This window comes from Rhincodon typus, chromosome 16 (assembly GCF_021869965.1).
Source record: "Rhincodon typus isolate 14 chromosome 16, sRhiTyp1.1, whole genome shotgun sequence".
NCBI lineage: Eukaryota > Metazoa > Chordata > Chondrichthyes > Orectolobiformes > Rhincodontidae > Rhincodon > Rhincodon typus.
The window spans coordinates 58,597,708-58,614,360 of NC_063347.1; the positions used below are offsets into that span (position 1 = coordinate 58,597,708).

The following is a 16,653-nucleotide window of genomic DNA, read 5'->3' on the forward strand; positions in this document are numbered from 1 at the left end:
GACGGTGAGAGCGGGAATGGTGAGGCAGTGACGGTGAGAGCGGGGCTGGTGAGGCAGTGACGGTGAGAGCGGGGCCGGTGAGGAAGTGACGGTGAGAGCGGGGATGGTGAGGCAGTGACGGTGGCGTAGCTATTGGACTGGTTCCTGCACCGTTGTGGAGATAGGACTTTTTTTTTCTTGCTTACCTTTTGGCTCTGTAAGTGTTTTAATTCTGACTTTTGTAACAAAGTGGCACCAGTGAATGGCAACTTTGTATCCTTTTCGCTGTAATTATGTATTTCTACACTTAGTACATGCGACAAATAAATAAATCTAAATCTAATTCTACAGACCTGTCAGCTTAGTGTCAGTGTTTGGGAAACTTCCCAAAACAAGATTTCAGTGCAAGATTAATTGCGACATGGATTTATGATGGGAAAGTCGTGTTTAACTAAATTGCTGGAGGTTTTTCATGAGGTAACAAAGCGTTTATCAGGGCAATGCTGTTGATATGTAGCATAACACAGACTTTCAAAAACCATTTGATACAATGCCCCACAACAGACTTATGAGCAAGATTAGAGCTCTTAGAATAAGTGCGACAGTAGCAACAGGGCTACGAAATTGGCTGTGTAAAATAAAAACTGAGAGTAATGATTAATCAATGTTTTTCAGTCTGGGGGAAGGTTTGTAGTCGAATTTCCCATCGTGTTGGTGCGGGGATTTTAATTTTCCAGATATATATTGATGACCTAGATCTTGTTGCACAGGAGATAATTTCAAAAGTTGTGGATGATACAAAACTTGGAAACATTATAAACTGTGGTGGGAGTGATCAGATAGGTGTCAGACAAAGTTAAATGTAGAGAATTATGAGGTGATATATTTGGACAGGAAGAACATGGACAGATGCCATAAAGTAAACGATATTTATGTACAGTGATGCAGGAGCAGAGGGACCTATGTGTACGGGTGTAGAAGTCATTAAAGATGTCAGGACAGGTTGAGAGAACAGTTAATAAAGCATACAGTATCCAGAGCTTTATTAATAGGGCAGTGGAGCACAAGAGCCATGAGGTTATACTGCATTTATATATATCCTAATATGGCCTCGGCTGGAGTATTCCAGTTTCAGTCCCGTTCTGGGCACTGAAATTTAGGAAGGAAATGAAGGAATGCTTTCAAGAAAGTGCAGAACAGGTTTAAAAGCAGCAATAATAAATTTCAGTTATGAAGATATACTGGAGAAGTTGAGGCTCAATTCTCGATTGAACTATCCAAAAATCACGAGAGGTCTGACACAGATGGGGAGAAAATGTTCCCACTTCTGAATGGATTGAGAATAAGAGAGTGCAGATTTAAAGTATTTAGTAAAATAAGCGAAAGTGATCTAAGCAGAAACATTTTTACACAGTGAGTGGCTACTATCTGGTATGCACTGTCTGAGGTTGTGGTCAGTTACAATCAAAGCATTCAAAAGGGAATTTAATGGTTAGTTGAAAAGGAGCAATGTGCAGGTATACAGGGATAAGGCAGCACCATGGCACTGAGCGAAGTGATCATCAGAGTGCTGTATTCTGGGACAGATGCTGTACACTGAGTGGCTTAATTGTGGCAGTAATAATTCTGTGATCTGGTCATTGTCTGCTGTTTTTGTGGGGTCTTGTAAGACTTTGTTTCAGCGAAGTAATTGACTGAGTTGCTTTAGGGTTTTCTGAAGTCATGAGAATTTCTATACAAATGCAGGATCTTTCCATAGCATGTTAAACGTAAGTTGTTGTTGGCTGGCCTCAGGGGTCTGCAGTCTTCCATGACTGTCATTGTCTGTTCAGAACACTTCCCCCACGCACACTGGGCTTGAGGAGAAAGACCAACTCTATATTAGCTATCGAAATATCATACAAATGTTTCAGTCCCAGAGTTACTGTGAGAAATGCACCAGAAGATCCATTAGTTCATCAAATTACACTCAGCACTTGTTACTGCCTCTGCTCCTGTTTGGTTTCCAACTGAGCAGGATCACTCTGAGCAATGTGTGTTATATTAGTAGCTGTAAAATATCTGAATTCATCCCGGGTTCGATTCCACCCTCGGGCGACTATCTGTGTGGAGTTTGCACGTTCTCCCTGTGTCTGCGTGGGTTTCCTCCGGGTGCTCCGGTTTCCTCCCACAGTCCAAAGATGTGCAGGCTAGGTGGATAGGCCATAGGAAATTGTCTGTAGTGTCCAAAGATATGCAGGCTAGGTGGGTTAGCCATGGGAAATGCAGGGTTATAGGGATAGGGTAGGGGGATAGGTCTGGATGGGATGCTCTTCAGAAAGTCGGTGTGGGAGTTGATGGGCCGAATGGCCTGCTTCCCACACTGCAGGGATTCCATCCAGTGTACATGCCTGTGCAGTTGAAATTACAATAAAGCAAGAAGCATGTTTCTTGCAGAAACACTTCATTACAATATTCAATATGATGCATTTATCTTACTCATTCGCACGATGTAGGTGACACTGACCAGTATTTATTGCCCTTGAGAAGATGATGGTTTTTGTGAATTGCTGCAGCCCATGGGGTGCAGGGACTCTCACAATGCCCTTATAGAGGGAGTTCCAGAATTTTGACCCAGTGTCAGTGAAAAACCTGTTTCAAGACAGGATGCTGTGACGATTGGAGAAGATCTTGCAGACACTGGTGTTCCATGAGCCTGCTGCCAATATCTGTGATGGGGTAGGGGTTACAGTTTGGAAGGTGCTGTGGAAGGTACCTAGGTGAGTTGTTGCAGTACCCCTCGTACATGGTGCACACTTTTGTCCCTGTGTCGGTGGTGGAGGGAGTGAATGCTGAACGTGGTGGATGTGGTGCCAATCAAGCGGGCTGCTTCGTCCTGGTTGGCGTCAAGCTTCTTGAGTGTTGCTGGAGCTGCACCCATCCAGGCAAGTGGAGAATATTCTATCACGCTCCTGATCTGAACCTTGGAGTTGGTGGATAGGCTTTGGTGAGATGTGAAGGAGATGAGGACGTCAAGAGGGTGAATGGAGAGGGAAGGAGGTATAGGCATAGGAGCTTGGGGTTGCTGGATTGAAGATATGTTACACTGGGGTAAGAGTCCAACTCAGGGTATGACTGAGATCAAGACGACAAAGATTTGATGTAATTAGTAAAAGAAGCAAAAAAGATACGAGGAAACATATTTTTCATGAGATGAGGAATTTCATGTAATGCACTGCCTGATGGAGGCAGATTCGACTGAGGATTCCAAATGGTTATTTGAAAACGAAGAATGGGCAGGGTTACATGGAGAATACAGGAGGATGGTACTAATAGAGGTGCTCCTTTGGAGAACTGGTGCAGACATAATGGACCAAATAGTCTTTTTCTTTGAACTGGTGGTAGGAGGGTGCGCTTATGAGACTTGGGGCCACAAGATTGGGAATGGGGATGTTTGAGTTTGCTGTGCCATTGGAGTATCTGAATGGTTTGGGAGCAGAGCTAAGGCTAAGAAATGTGTGAGTGAAAATAATTGCTGTTTCAAAGTACTGGTGTAGTCTGATGGTCATCTGACCTGTAAATGTCTGCAATTGGGTCAGAGATATGGAATAAACATCGGAATGGAATGGCGTAGGTTGTAGAGATAGAGTATGGGCTCAGAACAAGGCAGCTTTGGAAAGGGAACAGAGAGTGTGGCATGGGGCCGTGGGCATTGGGAATAATTAGATATCTTTTTCAAAGAACTGTCACAGGCATGTGGATGCATGATTGAGTTACTCGCCACAGAATTCCAGCCTCACACAGCTCTTGCAGCTGTATTTATATGAGTCCTTTGGGACTATCAACTATCTCTGAAGAATCAGAAAACGCACATTAGATTACGTTTAATGTTCAGCATGAGCTCCTGTCTTTGCTGAAAGATGGTGAATATCACACTCTTTGATTTACATTCAGGCTAATACTAAGTTAGATTTATGTATAGCTGAGGCAATTATACCAAAGCTGTAAACCACCGCAGAGAGTAAAAATATGGTAGTTAAAAACAAGATCTGAAACAAATTAAAATATTCCCTTTGGAACATTTTTACTTTATTTGCCCAATAAACAACAGGACGATGAGTCAAAAAGTATTTCATTGACTTTGCAAAAAATATTACAGACAAAGCATAATATTCCTACATCAACCCTTTCCATTCAGGTGATTAGCTCAGAATTGAGTTGTGGATATGGAGGGAAATGTCAGGGGAACCAAAGGTGCCTGCTCAAGGTCAGAAGCACATGGCGGCTGTTTAGCTTATTATTCCTTAAACAATATAGAATCTTTGGCCAAGTTGTACTTTTTTGTGGCTCAGTCCAAGTTGCATTGAGTCTTTTGGATGGATTTCCAACATAAAGCCTCGGGTTTTGTCATCATTCCTGATCAAACTCACCTCATTAATGACATACGACGGTGGACAAATTTGTAAGGCATCTGAACCCTCAAACACAGCAGGTAGTCAAGAGTTCTACAGGATGTAGGAGTCGTGGCAGTTGCCAGGGTAGTGGTTTCGCACCTCCAAGAAATGGTAACAGTGATTGCAGATCATCTAAACATTAATGGAATGGAGCCCCTTTCTGTTGACAAATTCTGCAGGGTTGTGATACAGCCCTCTCAGTACCTCATGTGTCCAGTCGATAGCGCTCTCTACCTGTGGGAAGCCAGCTATGCCCTATGCACAGTGAGATGCACTGCACCCAGTTCAATCCGGGCAGCAACTTGATGAAGGTGCCCCGCGGCTGAGTGACTTACCCAGTGTCATCCAGAAGGAAACATTCGCAGCTGCTCCGACGCCTAGCCAACCCCGGGCTCCCATCAGACACTCAACTAAACACAGCATTCAGACCACAGCATTATCACACTAACGCAACAGACGACGCAATGTGTGCCTCGCACCCAGGACCCGTGCATGAGCAGTGGTTCCCTTCAGCCAGTACGGACATTTTATGATATCACTGCTCCTCACTTCCACATCATTCAGATGCCCAAGTTCAACCACCGATCACCAATGGGATGTTACAAATCACCTTTGATCAACATCTGACCCCTAAGCATCCTCAGTCTGAACACACTGCAATTGGGCAACGGCCTGGTTGCTAATTAAATGTAGCTGGGGCTTTGCAAAGTTCTGCTCACGTTCTTGTTGCTTCAATGTCACAGTATCTCGCAACCATGAATCTTGCACTTTTACCCAGCAAAGTGATACTTCCTCCACCCACCCCGGGTATCGTTCCACTATTTTCTAGTAGTGCCTTGCATCTTGAGAAGGGAAAGTAATGGCAAGAACACGGCTCGAGGTGAAGACCATCAACACTGAGCTCTGCCGCGTCTACAAACAAAAACTTCCGTCATCCCTTTTACCCTGCACTAACACCAACTTTCCATTTCCACCTATCCCCATGTGGAGACTCACTATATTGACCTGCAACTGTCCTCTGAACCCCAGCATTACACATTGATGAAGCTCACCCTGCTCCTTTATGCACCCCCCTGTAGAAGCCATGGTCACTGCCAATAAACCCTCTCTCAAATGCTGTTCCATACATTTTAAGCTTTTCCCCGTCACTGTCCTCATCCCAACCTTTACAACTGCCTCAGTTTACCCCTCCAGTCTTGACTCCTCACCCCTTCTGGCAGTGATATCCCCAACTTGAACCTTCCAGACAGATTGACACACAGACCCTCAGGACTGTATTCACCTCCTAGCCCTCTGACTGACTTCAAGCAGCTCCTAGCCATGAACTGACCAGAGCCCTGACCATTTTCTTTGTAGCTCCCTGTTTGATGATATGTGATTCCCCTTGTGCTGGTCCTACAGGACTGTCCACTCCACTGACAACCAGCATCCCAAGAAGATTGACAGAATTTCAGTCGTTTGGAGTTGAATAAAGAGACAAAGTTTCTATTCTTCTTGTCATCTCAAAATAAATCCAGCTGACCTCCTTTGACACAGAATAAAAACTTTTGCCTCATCATGGTTGGTTAATAATGGGATCATGCTTGGTGCAAAGCTCCACATCTAAGTTCTCAGAGAAGGCTTCAGAGGGGAATGACAGGAGTCAACAACTATGGGAGCAGAAGACGAAGAAAATGTTCATTTTTTCCTGCTGGGATGAATTCTTCTCCCTCCCCTAGCATGGCCAAGTGAAGAGACAAGATAAAATTGCCTCATGTGTACTGAGAGCAATGCAATGCCCAAAGCTTGCTAGATGTCTTCTGCTTCTGGCACGTTGAAGCAGTAATTTGTTGTGTTTTCTTTAAGGCTGTGTTTGCTCAGTAATCATTTAGTGCCACTTGGGAACGCAAGAGGAATGTGCTTTCTAATCATGTGACCAACAGTCTTGTTTCTTAATATTTTTACTCCTCCAAACATGAATGCAGTATAAATATGCTGCGAACCTGGCAATGCGTTTAATTTTGAACTTACTCGGAAGTCCAAAACACTGTTAAAGACAATATTAAACAAGAACTAAAAGGGAGGAAATTTGTATGAGTGACTGTTCACTTGTTCCTACAACACCACATTCAGTTCTCTTAAAATTGCACTAAGTAAAGACTGGAATTCTTCCAATTCTTGGAGGAATCATCTTATCCTTTGGTTTATAGATCTACAAAACAAATGCAAGTTGTCAACCCATATGGTTCATGCCATGTTTATGTTTCATGCCATGTTTATGTTTCACACCAATCTCCTCCTATCTCATCTAATTCATCAGCATGTCCACCAACTCCTTTCTCCCTCATGTTTTTCTCTACTTTCCCTTTAAATCCATTCGTGCTACTTACCTCAACCATACTTCACAATATTAAGTACAACACATTAATCAGTCTCTGGGTAAAGAAATTCTTTGTGAGTTACTTATTGGGTTCTATAACAATGATCTCATAACCCAAGTTTTGGGCTTATGCCTTCTCTACATTATCATAGAACCCCTACAGTGTGGAAACAAGCCCTTTGGCCCAACAACTCCACATGACCCTTGGAGTATCCCACCCAGACCCATCCCTTTGTAGCCCACCTAAGCACAACAGGCAATTTAGCCTGGCCAATCCATCTAACCTGCGCATCTTTGGACTGTGGGAGGAAACCGGAGCACCCAGAGGAAACTCACGCAGACACGGGGAGAATGTGCAAACCTCACACAGACAGGCACCTGAGGGATGGAATTGAACCCGGGTCCCTGGCGCTGTGAGGCAGCAGTGCTAACCACTGAGCCACCGTGCCACCCCACGGGTGCATTGATCTCATAAAATCCCTTCATATTTTTAAAGGCATCTATTAGATTACTCAGATATAACACAGTGTGGAGCTGGATGAAAACAGCACACCAGGCAGCATCAGAGGTGCAGGACAGCTGATGTTTCAGGTAAAGACCTCTTTTTCTCAAGAATCACAGTTCTACCAATTCCCAATTGTTGTAACATTCTCCTTCTGAAATCCGTCTAAACCCTCTTTGCTCTTTTTGAAATACAGAGTCCACAAAAATGTACAGTACTATAGGTCCCTTTGATGCTCCAGAATAACTGTCTAACTGGCAATAGCATGGCAACAGAGAGAGACTATTGAGCTCAGTAGTGAGGGAGCTGGATTTACATCAGCAGGCATACAAGCCTAGTAATCATCAATAATAGCTGATCAATACTGTTTTAGCTAAGGTGTGAATACTTCCATTCAAAGTGTGAACAAAACAGGCTTATACAAACAAGTTAAATGTTCTTCTGCCGTTGCTGCAATTGTAATTTTAGTCAATGCTAAATAAATGAGTAGGGAGGAGACTGTCTTGTATCTTTGTTTTTTCCCCCTCACATCTTGTCTTATCACAGTTCTGGTTGGGGAAATTCTCCTCACCCTCTGTTAGTGACTATCAGATGTTTAAGTGTAACTAAGGATGATTCATTCCCCAGCTCTGCTGCATGTTCTCTCTCAGCAATGAAGCTGTTCTGAGAACTCAGTCTGTGAAGAATGTGAACATACAATCAATGAGTTTGAATCCCTGCCTTGCTACTAATAGTGCACTGCTCTCAAGCATTACTGCAGTGCAGCAGCTGAGATTACATCAGCCAAAAGTTTGCACTCCCTCACAACAATGGGTGATGTTGCTCATCGCTGCCAGTTCCATCTGTAATAATAATGACACACATAGTCCAAACCCAATAATTCTGGTATAATCTACTTCGATTTGAATGGAGATCTACAGGTGTAGATTGCTACTTAATCATTTGGCCAAATTTTCAGGGAAAATGACAGTGCCTTAATAAGGTACACCATTATTAATGCACACATTGGCTGAGAGGTTAATGGAACAGATATGCTATGAGTCACAATTCCCTACAAATTAGAGGCATGGATAGAAGATTGGCTCTCCAGCAGAAAACGGAGAGTGGGGATAAAAGGGTGCTTCTCCGGATGGCAGCTGGTTACTCGTGGAATTCCACAAGGTTCAGAGTTGGGTCCACAAGTTTTCATTTTATACATTAGTGATCGAGATGAAGGAACTGTGGGCATTCTGGCTAAGTTTGCAGATGATACAAAGATAGGTGGAAGGACAGGCAGTATGAGGAGGTGGGGAGGCTGCAGAAGGATTTAGACAGGTTAGGAGAGTGGGCAAAGAAGTGGCAGATGGAATACAATGTGGGAAAGTGTGAAGACTTGCACTTTGGTGGGAAGAATAGAGTCTTGGACTATTTTCTAAATGGGGAGAAAATTCAGAAGTCTGAAGTGCAAAGGGGCTTGGGAGTTCTAGTCCAGGATCCTCTTAAGGTAAACTTGCAGGTTGATTCAGTAGTTAGGAAGGCAAATACACTGTTGGCATTTATGTCAAGAGGACGAGAATATAAAAGCAGGGATGTATTTCCGAGGCTTTATAAAGCTCTGGTCAGACCACATTTAGAGTATTGTGAGCAATTTTGGGCCCCATACCTCAGGAAGGATGTACTGGCCCTGGAGCGGGTCCAGAGGAAGTTCACGAGAATGATCCCAGGAATGAAAGGCTTAAAATATGGTGAACATTTGAGGACTCTGGGTCTACACTTGATGGAGTTTAGAAGGATGAGGGGGGATCTAATTGAAACTTACAGAATACTGAATGGCCTGGACAGAGTGGACATTGGGATGACATATTCATTGGCAGGAGAGACTAGGACCCAAGGGCACAGCCTTAGAGTAAAGGGAAGACCCTTTAGAATGGAGATAAGGAGCCAGAGAAGTGGTGAATCTGTGGAATTCATTGCCACAGAGGCTGTGGAGGCCAGATCATTGAGTATATTTAAGACATAAATAGATAGGTTCTTGATTGTCAAGGGGATCAAGTGTTACAGGGCAAAAGCAGGAGAATGGGGCTGAGAAACTTGTTAGCCATAATTGAATGGTGGAGCAGACTCGATGGGCCAAATGGCCTAATTTGTGCTCCTACGTCTTAAGGTCTAATTGATGGTCAATATATGCTGCTCCATTGTAGATATTTTCTAATCAACCTGTTCAGAGTTGTTTTTATATACCTCTAGAGTAGGTGGGAGTCAAACCTGGGCCTCCTAGCTCAGAGATAGGAGCATTACCATTGACCATAAGAATCCTGCTGCTCCATCGTATGCCAGAGAAAGTTAATGCTAGTAATTAACAATTTAAGTATCTTTTTCAATGTGACAATTGTTAATAAAATGCCAATCAATCTCTCCTGCCCAGAGAGGACCAAATGAAATCATTGTCTCATTCCTGCATTTACTAAATTAAGGTTCTACCTTTTAAACATCCCCTTGGGCTCTGGCGGCACAGTGGTAGTGCGCCTACCTTTGAGACAGAAGGTCTGGGTGCAAGTAAAGGGTCTTCCCTTTACTCTAAGGCTGTGCCCTTGGGTCCTAGTCTCTCCTGCCAATGAAAATGTCATCCCAATGTTTCAGAGGTGTGCTATAATAGATTGATTGAAAAATATCTTGAGCATGCTCTTAAGGTGTGGTGGTAGTGTCCCTACCTCTGTGCCAGGAGGGCCAGGTTCAGGTCCTACCTACTCCAGAGATTTGTCAGAACATCTTTGACATGTTGATCAGAAAGTATCTTCAGCATTTCCTGCCTTTTGTTTCTCCACATCATCTCCTCTGTCCCGTTTCTGTAAATGTTTGGATGCTAATTTATGCACCATCCTTATCATTTCTTCTTTGTCAATCCTTAACACTCAATGGTTCAGGAGATAAATGGTTGGGTCAGTCATTTATCAAGATCCTTTGCTGTGGTGTTAACATGTCACAGGTCCAGCAATGAGTGGCACAAAAGCAATTGATCTGGAGATCGAGGAAGACATCCAATGGCAAATGCCATAACAGACTCCATTTGTTAAAATTTGATCCATTGCCTTGAGGGAATCAAAAAGTCACATTGAACACTGGCAATCTGGTGACATTCTCCTTGACACAAAGTTTTACAAAATCCTTAAACAGAATGAATTTATATTTGAACTTAACATCATTTCCAAAGCTTTTCACAGCAAATTATTCCATCTTGAAACTTTAGTGGGAACTGTTACCCAATTTCCAATCAGCAAGGTTCCATATCTGGGAATGCACCAAGAAACCGGGACCCTATTTGGAGCTATCGGTTCGTGGCTAAATCTCAGTTTGGATGAAAATCATTCACCTGAAACATTAACTGTTGGCCTCTTGATAAATGTTCCTCGAACTGCTGAAGGTTTCCAAAATTTTCTTGGGTAGCTCAGTGGTTAGCGCTGCTGCCTCACAGTGCCAGGGACCCAGGTTCAATTCCACCTTTGGGCGACTATCTGTGTGGAGTTTGCACATCCTTCCTGTGTGGGTTTCCTCCTGCACTCTAAAGGTGTGTGGATTAGGTGGACTGGCTATGCTAAATTGCCTGTCGTGTCAGGGGTGTGTAAATTAGGTGCATTAGCCATGGGAAATGTAGGGTTACAGAATAGGTGGGTGGGTCTGGGTGGGATGACCTTCTGAGGGCGAGTGGGGGGAATGTGTGGACTTGTTGGGCCAAATGGCCTGCTTCCACACTGTAGGGATTCTATTATTTTGTTTTATTTTTAATTCAATTAATGCCAATGGATTGGTTGTATTTTCTTGATCAGGAATACAGGACTTCAGTCCAATGTTGCATCAGATGGATGGCACCTCCAACAGTACAGTATTCTGTTAGTGCTGTACTGAATTATTAATCCAGACTGTGTCTTTAAATCCAAATGGCAATTGAACCTTCAACCTCTGAGTCAAACAGTGCTACCATTCAAGCTGACATTTAACAACATAATGCCTGAGTCAGATCCCCATCACCATCACTCTGCATTATCACATCTCATTATTATATCATTAACTAAACAAATTTATGTCAAGGGACAGGATCATATTCACTACAATGTCCTCTTCAGCTCAAGAGCTCTTTAGGTTCTTGTCCATTTTTAATTAATTTTCTGGCCAGCTCATTTCCAAGCAAATCTCACTCTTTTTTGTTGTGTGTTATTCTGGCAGACTATGCAGGATTTATTTATCTAATTTTGTTAATATTTTTCAACATGCCAACACAATATGCCAATATATAAGTACATTGTAGCCTCCAATGTTAATTCTGTTGGCAAAAATGATCATCTACATGCACAAATTAATTGAATAAAGCACAGATTATGGTTATATTCTAGTGAGTTATCTGCATCAAATTATATTGCTGTATATAACCCACGACAGTTGCACAGCTTCAGCTTATTAGTCACTGGCTTCAGGGAATTCCATTTCTATTGTACTGTGCATTAAACTTCTAAGCATTCTGAAGAGCTGATGGCAATCAGTTTGTACAGCTATTTATATGTCATCATTAGTAATGATGTTATTTTTTCTTCAAGTGTCAAATCATTCATACTTGCTTTTATTTCCTTCTCAATACATTTTCAAAAAAATAACATATCCTGAGGGGAATGTAAAATATCATGTTCTTAACTTCTTCCTATTGCATACCCTTAATGATCATCCTATATTCCAAGTCTTTGCTACAAATTTTAAGTGTGGTTCCCCCTCCCAAGCACAGCCTGTGCAAACGTTTCTCTTGGGTGGATCAACCCTGTTTTGTACTGACAGTTATATCCACAGAAATGTAAATCCCAGACATGAAAACATTCCAGATTGTCCTGGATTTAAATTTATCAATCTGCTCAGTAAAAACTGCATTTTCTCAAGAGTCATATGAAATCAGTCTGTGGTGATGTCAATATAGTCACAATGCAGGACAGGAAGAAGAATGCAAGAGATTTGAGAATGATAGATTATCCATCTAAAAATGATCCTTAATTGTAAGGTTGTTGTGGTTATGGGATCCTTTCATTTCAACTTACTTGGAATTAGATTCAAGTGGAACCTAGGCTCAACCTGAAGATGTCTTATTTAGCTGTGGAGATTTCCCACAAACAAGTACACCCAGGGAGTTATTTTTCTTCAATGCTATACAAACTTTGCAGAGGAGGATGTGATAGCAGTGAACCTGAAGCATGTCCCTGAGCTACCAACATTCATCACATCCCAGTCTACTGAAATGGCAGATGCACCACCACTTCCAATTTTCACTGTCCGCCTTTTCCAGTAGTTCACTGCTTTCTCCCAACTATAGGAATCCTTATTCCTCTCAACTGGCTCCTTCTTGACTTATGTGATTGCCTAAATCTCTCTCTGACACTTGAGTTTATATTGATTCGGGTGAGATGATTGTAAAAGGGGTTCAAAATATACATTTTTTAAAAAAGGCACAACTTTCTTGGGTAGGGATAGACAATGTTCTGAGTCATATTTACATCTCAACATCGAGTTCAGTCTTGTAGTCTCTTGTTGCAGAGCATAATCACTAGACCAATTTCTGAACAGCTACACATCATCATTGAATTGAGATAAATGGAAGGTCAGTTCATATAGATTACCTTGGTTCTGGTGAACACACCAGCTGGTGGTACAGTGAAATTTAAATGAATATACTTTGCATGTTCTCGAAGTTCAGGAGGATCTGGAAGATCCTACTGAAATGCACTTTTTGAATACTGTCACAAAAATTTTCATCCACTTTCATCAGCAATGCATTCCCTAAATCAAATGGGGCCTGTACACAAACACTTCAGGAAATATTTTTCTGAGTGTGAAGCACTTTTTGTGATGATCTGTGGTCAAGATGTTAGACATGAATCCAGATTCTATACTTCTCAACAGTAATATTCTACTTCATCAAAGCAGTGACACAGGAAGAGAACACCCAGGCAGGTTGGAAAGATTCTTTCCTGAAGCATTCAGATATCTGATGAAAGTCACTTCTGAATTGTGGTTTAAATCTGAGCTACACTGCAGGAGACGTGGACTATCTACAGCTGACACATTAGGGCGTTGGAGCAGTGCTACCAACACTGCCTGCACAAGCTCCTGCAAATCCGCTGGGAGTAAAGACACAACAACAGCACCCTCGACCAAACAACATCCCCAGCAGTAAGGCACTGACCACCCTTGATCGGCTGGGCAGGTCAACTGCATGGCCACCCCGAGTGCCCCCCCCCCCCCACCAGGTGCTCTCCTCCCAGCTTCAAAATGGGGCCCAGATGGACCAAGGGAATGCTTCACTGATCCCCTCAAGGCCTCACTGGCAAAGTGCGGCATTCCCACAGAGACCTGGGAATCACTGGCCCGAGACTGTCCAAAGTGGAGCAGCAGCATCCGGGAAGGTGTGGAGCACCTCGGGATGTGCCGTCGGGAAAAAGTGGAAGCCAGGCGGAAGCAACGAAAGAAGCGCGCTGCTACATCAACACCCCACCCACTACCTTTCCTGTGACCGCCTTCTGCCCCAAGTGTAACAGAGCCTGCAGTAGCTACAGCCACCTATGGACTTGCCCTGAGATTGGAAGAGAGTCATCCTTGTCTGTGAGGGATTGCCAATGACGATGACACTGCACGGTGCAGTCACCTGAGTTCCCGTACTGTGTGAATTCAAATTCAATCTAAAAGCTGGTCACTACTGTAATGATGTGACATTTTCTGTCACTGAGGCAACCAGTTAGTTTTCATGAGCCATGCGTGAGGGGTTCACAAGGAGTGACAAATTAAGTCGCAATAGAGACTACAGATCAGAAGAGGGCATGCTCAAACTATACGATCCCCTTAGTCAAATCCACTGTACTTGACCTAGTTTTGGTCAATGGGACACCAGACTTGGAAGGCAGTACAGAAGACGAGTTAAGCTGAGTTTTTATTTTTTATTTTATATATATAAAACACATTTTAAGACCTGAAGTGGAGAGAATGTTTGGCTAGGTATGTAAAAGCAAATTGGATAATGGCAAATAAGCAAACTATTTTAAACTATACCATAACGGAACAGGTTCAAATCAGTGACTGGCAATTTAAAATGGATACAAGGAAATTACTTGCATAAGCCATCAGTACATGGAATTGACTCCTAGGTAAAATTTTAGAAGCAAAAGGCATGTAATCATTTTAACAGTTGGATAATGTGATGGGCTAACTGGAGGTGGTGTGTGTGGTTGCAGTCTTGTCTTCCTAGAGAGAACCATAATTATCCAAATAGTCATCTTCATTTATCAGTATCTTACAACAGTATGCAAATCTGAAATGAAACTTGTGGAATATGTTCGAAATCACAACCATGCTGCACTGTCTGTTCCTCAACTCACCACACTATTCTGGTCCTCCTTTAGTCTTGTCCTCCCTCCTACAAAGTTTCAAAGGACCGCGCCTGAATACAATCTAACATCTCACTTCTGATCCATACTTTTGCTCCTACCTTCGTCCAACATTTGCACTTAGACTTTGGTCAATCACCCACAGTAGTAAAAATATAAAAGGAGTTTTAAAAACTCATACAGGATAACAGTTGCTCATCTATTGACATTTGTAGTAAGTTTCTGGAAGAATGCTTCATGATTCACAACTCAAGTCCTTTAAAGGGCAGCTGCAAATTCTGGACAAAAGGATGGCAAAAAAATCCCCACATGACGCAGATACATTACATCAATTTATTAACAGTTCAATTTTGACCATCAAGTTAGAGAGCTACAGGAAGTAAGAACTAAATATTTAAAGCAGATGCCTTAATTTCTAGTCCCCATCACAAGGTTTTTATAGGAGCCCACACTGTACAATGCCTGAAGTTTACAGTCTGAATTATTCCCCTTCACCAAAATATTAACAAAAATGAATTTCAGCCAAAGGATCTTTTTAAAAGATGTAAACACTGCATTCAGACCAGTTTGTAGGGGGAGAATGGGCCTTGAAATGGAACAGTTGCAGCTACAGCTTAGGTACACATACCACGAACACAGCCAATATGAATGGGTCGATTCCTCATGTGAGCCTGCCCCCAAGTTCAGTAGCTGGAAACTCCAGCAATCTGTGGTTCCAACAGTTCTGGACTTCTTACTTTTGGGAGAATTTCAGTGGTATTTTAAATTTCTGAAGCATTTTCAGGGCACAGTGTATGGGGGTTCTGGTGTGTGTAAAAGGTTTGTTTGTCAGAAATATTTCATAGAGAAACAATTAGGATTTTAATAAAAGTTCACTGCATTTGAATCCAGAGTGTGGCATTGTTGCAGGACAACTTTGCTCCCTCTTCTTAAGGTGAAGTGTTCAGTAGGTCATCTGCTCCTCGACCCTCTGCACACTATTCTGAAAGGTGGTGGGCAGGAGCATTTCAGTGACAGCTTGTTCCTCTCAATTTTGTTGTCCTCTATTTAGGGAAATTCCTCACAATAAACGAACAAGCACAAGCTTGAATCTTGGGGTCTATTGCTGTGCTGTACTGTACTGTGCCTCAATGTACTGGCCACCACGCAGTCTGAGACCATTTCTTTTAAGATCCTGTTACCATCTACTGCTGGAGGACAGATTCATAGGGTGACAGACAAGGTAATGACTTGTTCCCACTATCGAGTAATTGGCCTTGGGCTGTGACTGTACATTATTGGCTTAAGCACTTCAAACACAGCTTTTATTGGTGGTGCACGTAGTTTCCGATCAGCCAAACAGCACCTTCTTACAATCCCCTACAAGGCACTCTGAACACTGCAATTACAAAAGGTCTGCTTATGTGTCAATGACAACAGGAACTGCACCAATACATACTCCTCTCCATAAACAGTGCAGGGCTCTAGGGTACAAAACATCTTAGATTTTTGTTTGTTCCCAGTTTCTTGCAATCCATTTTATTTTGCCAAATATACAATTCAAGACACCATTCCCGTGATGCTCCTTTGCCAATCACTGCTCATTCTGTTGGCCCTCTGTGATACCCGACACTGACCCCTGGCCTTTGTTCACATCACTGATGCAAACCCATTGGCCTTCAACTGACTCCTTCCATAGACTGACCTGCAAAAACAAATTGGATAAAAGGGTGATGGTTATGTTGTGTTCAAACATGGAAATAGCACCTTCATTGAAACAGTGACAAGATTACTTTTCCTGTAAGAACAATGAAGAACCACTCCTTGCAGAATTAGAGCCCACTGGGAAAGAATGTTAAAGCAGGAAACTAAATTTAATTTCTAAAATTCATTCTCAGGCATGATTGGCTATTATTGCCCATCTCTAGGGCCCTTAATTGTTTCTCAAGAGTAACCACGTTTGTGTGGGATTGAAACTGCAATTATCTCTAACAAAGGGACAGGTTTCTG

General features: G+C 42.6%; 1 protein-coding gene across 1 annotated transcript in view; it reads left to right on the forward strand.

The window, feature by feature from the left end:
* sec13 (SEC13 homolog, nuclear pore and COPII coat complex component) overlaps positions 1-16,653 on the forward strand; it is an 86,427-nt gene that overhangs the window by 46,732 nt on the left and 23,042 nt on the right. The window lies entirely within an intron of this gene.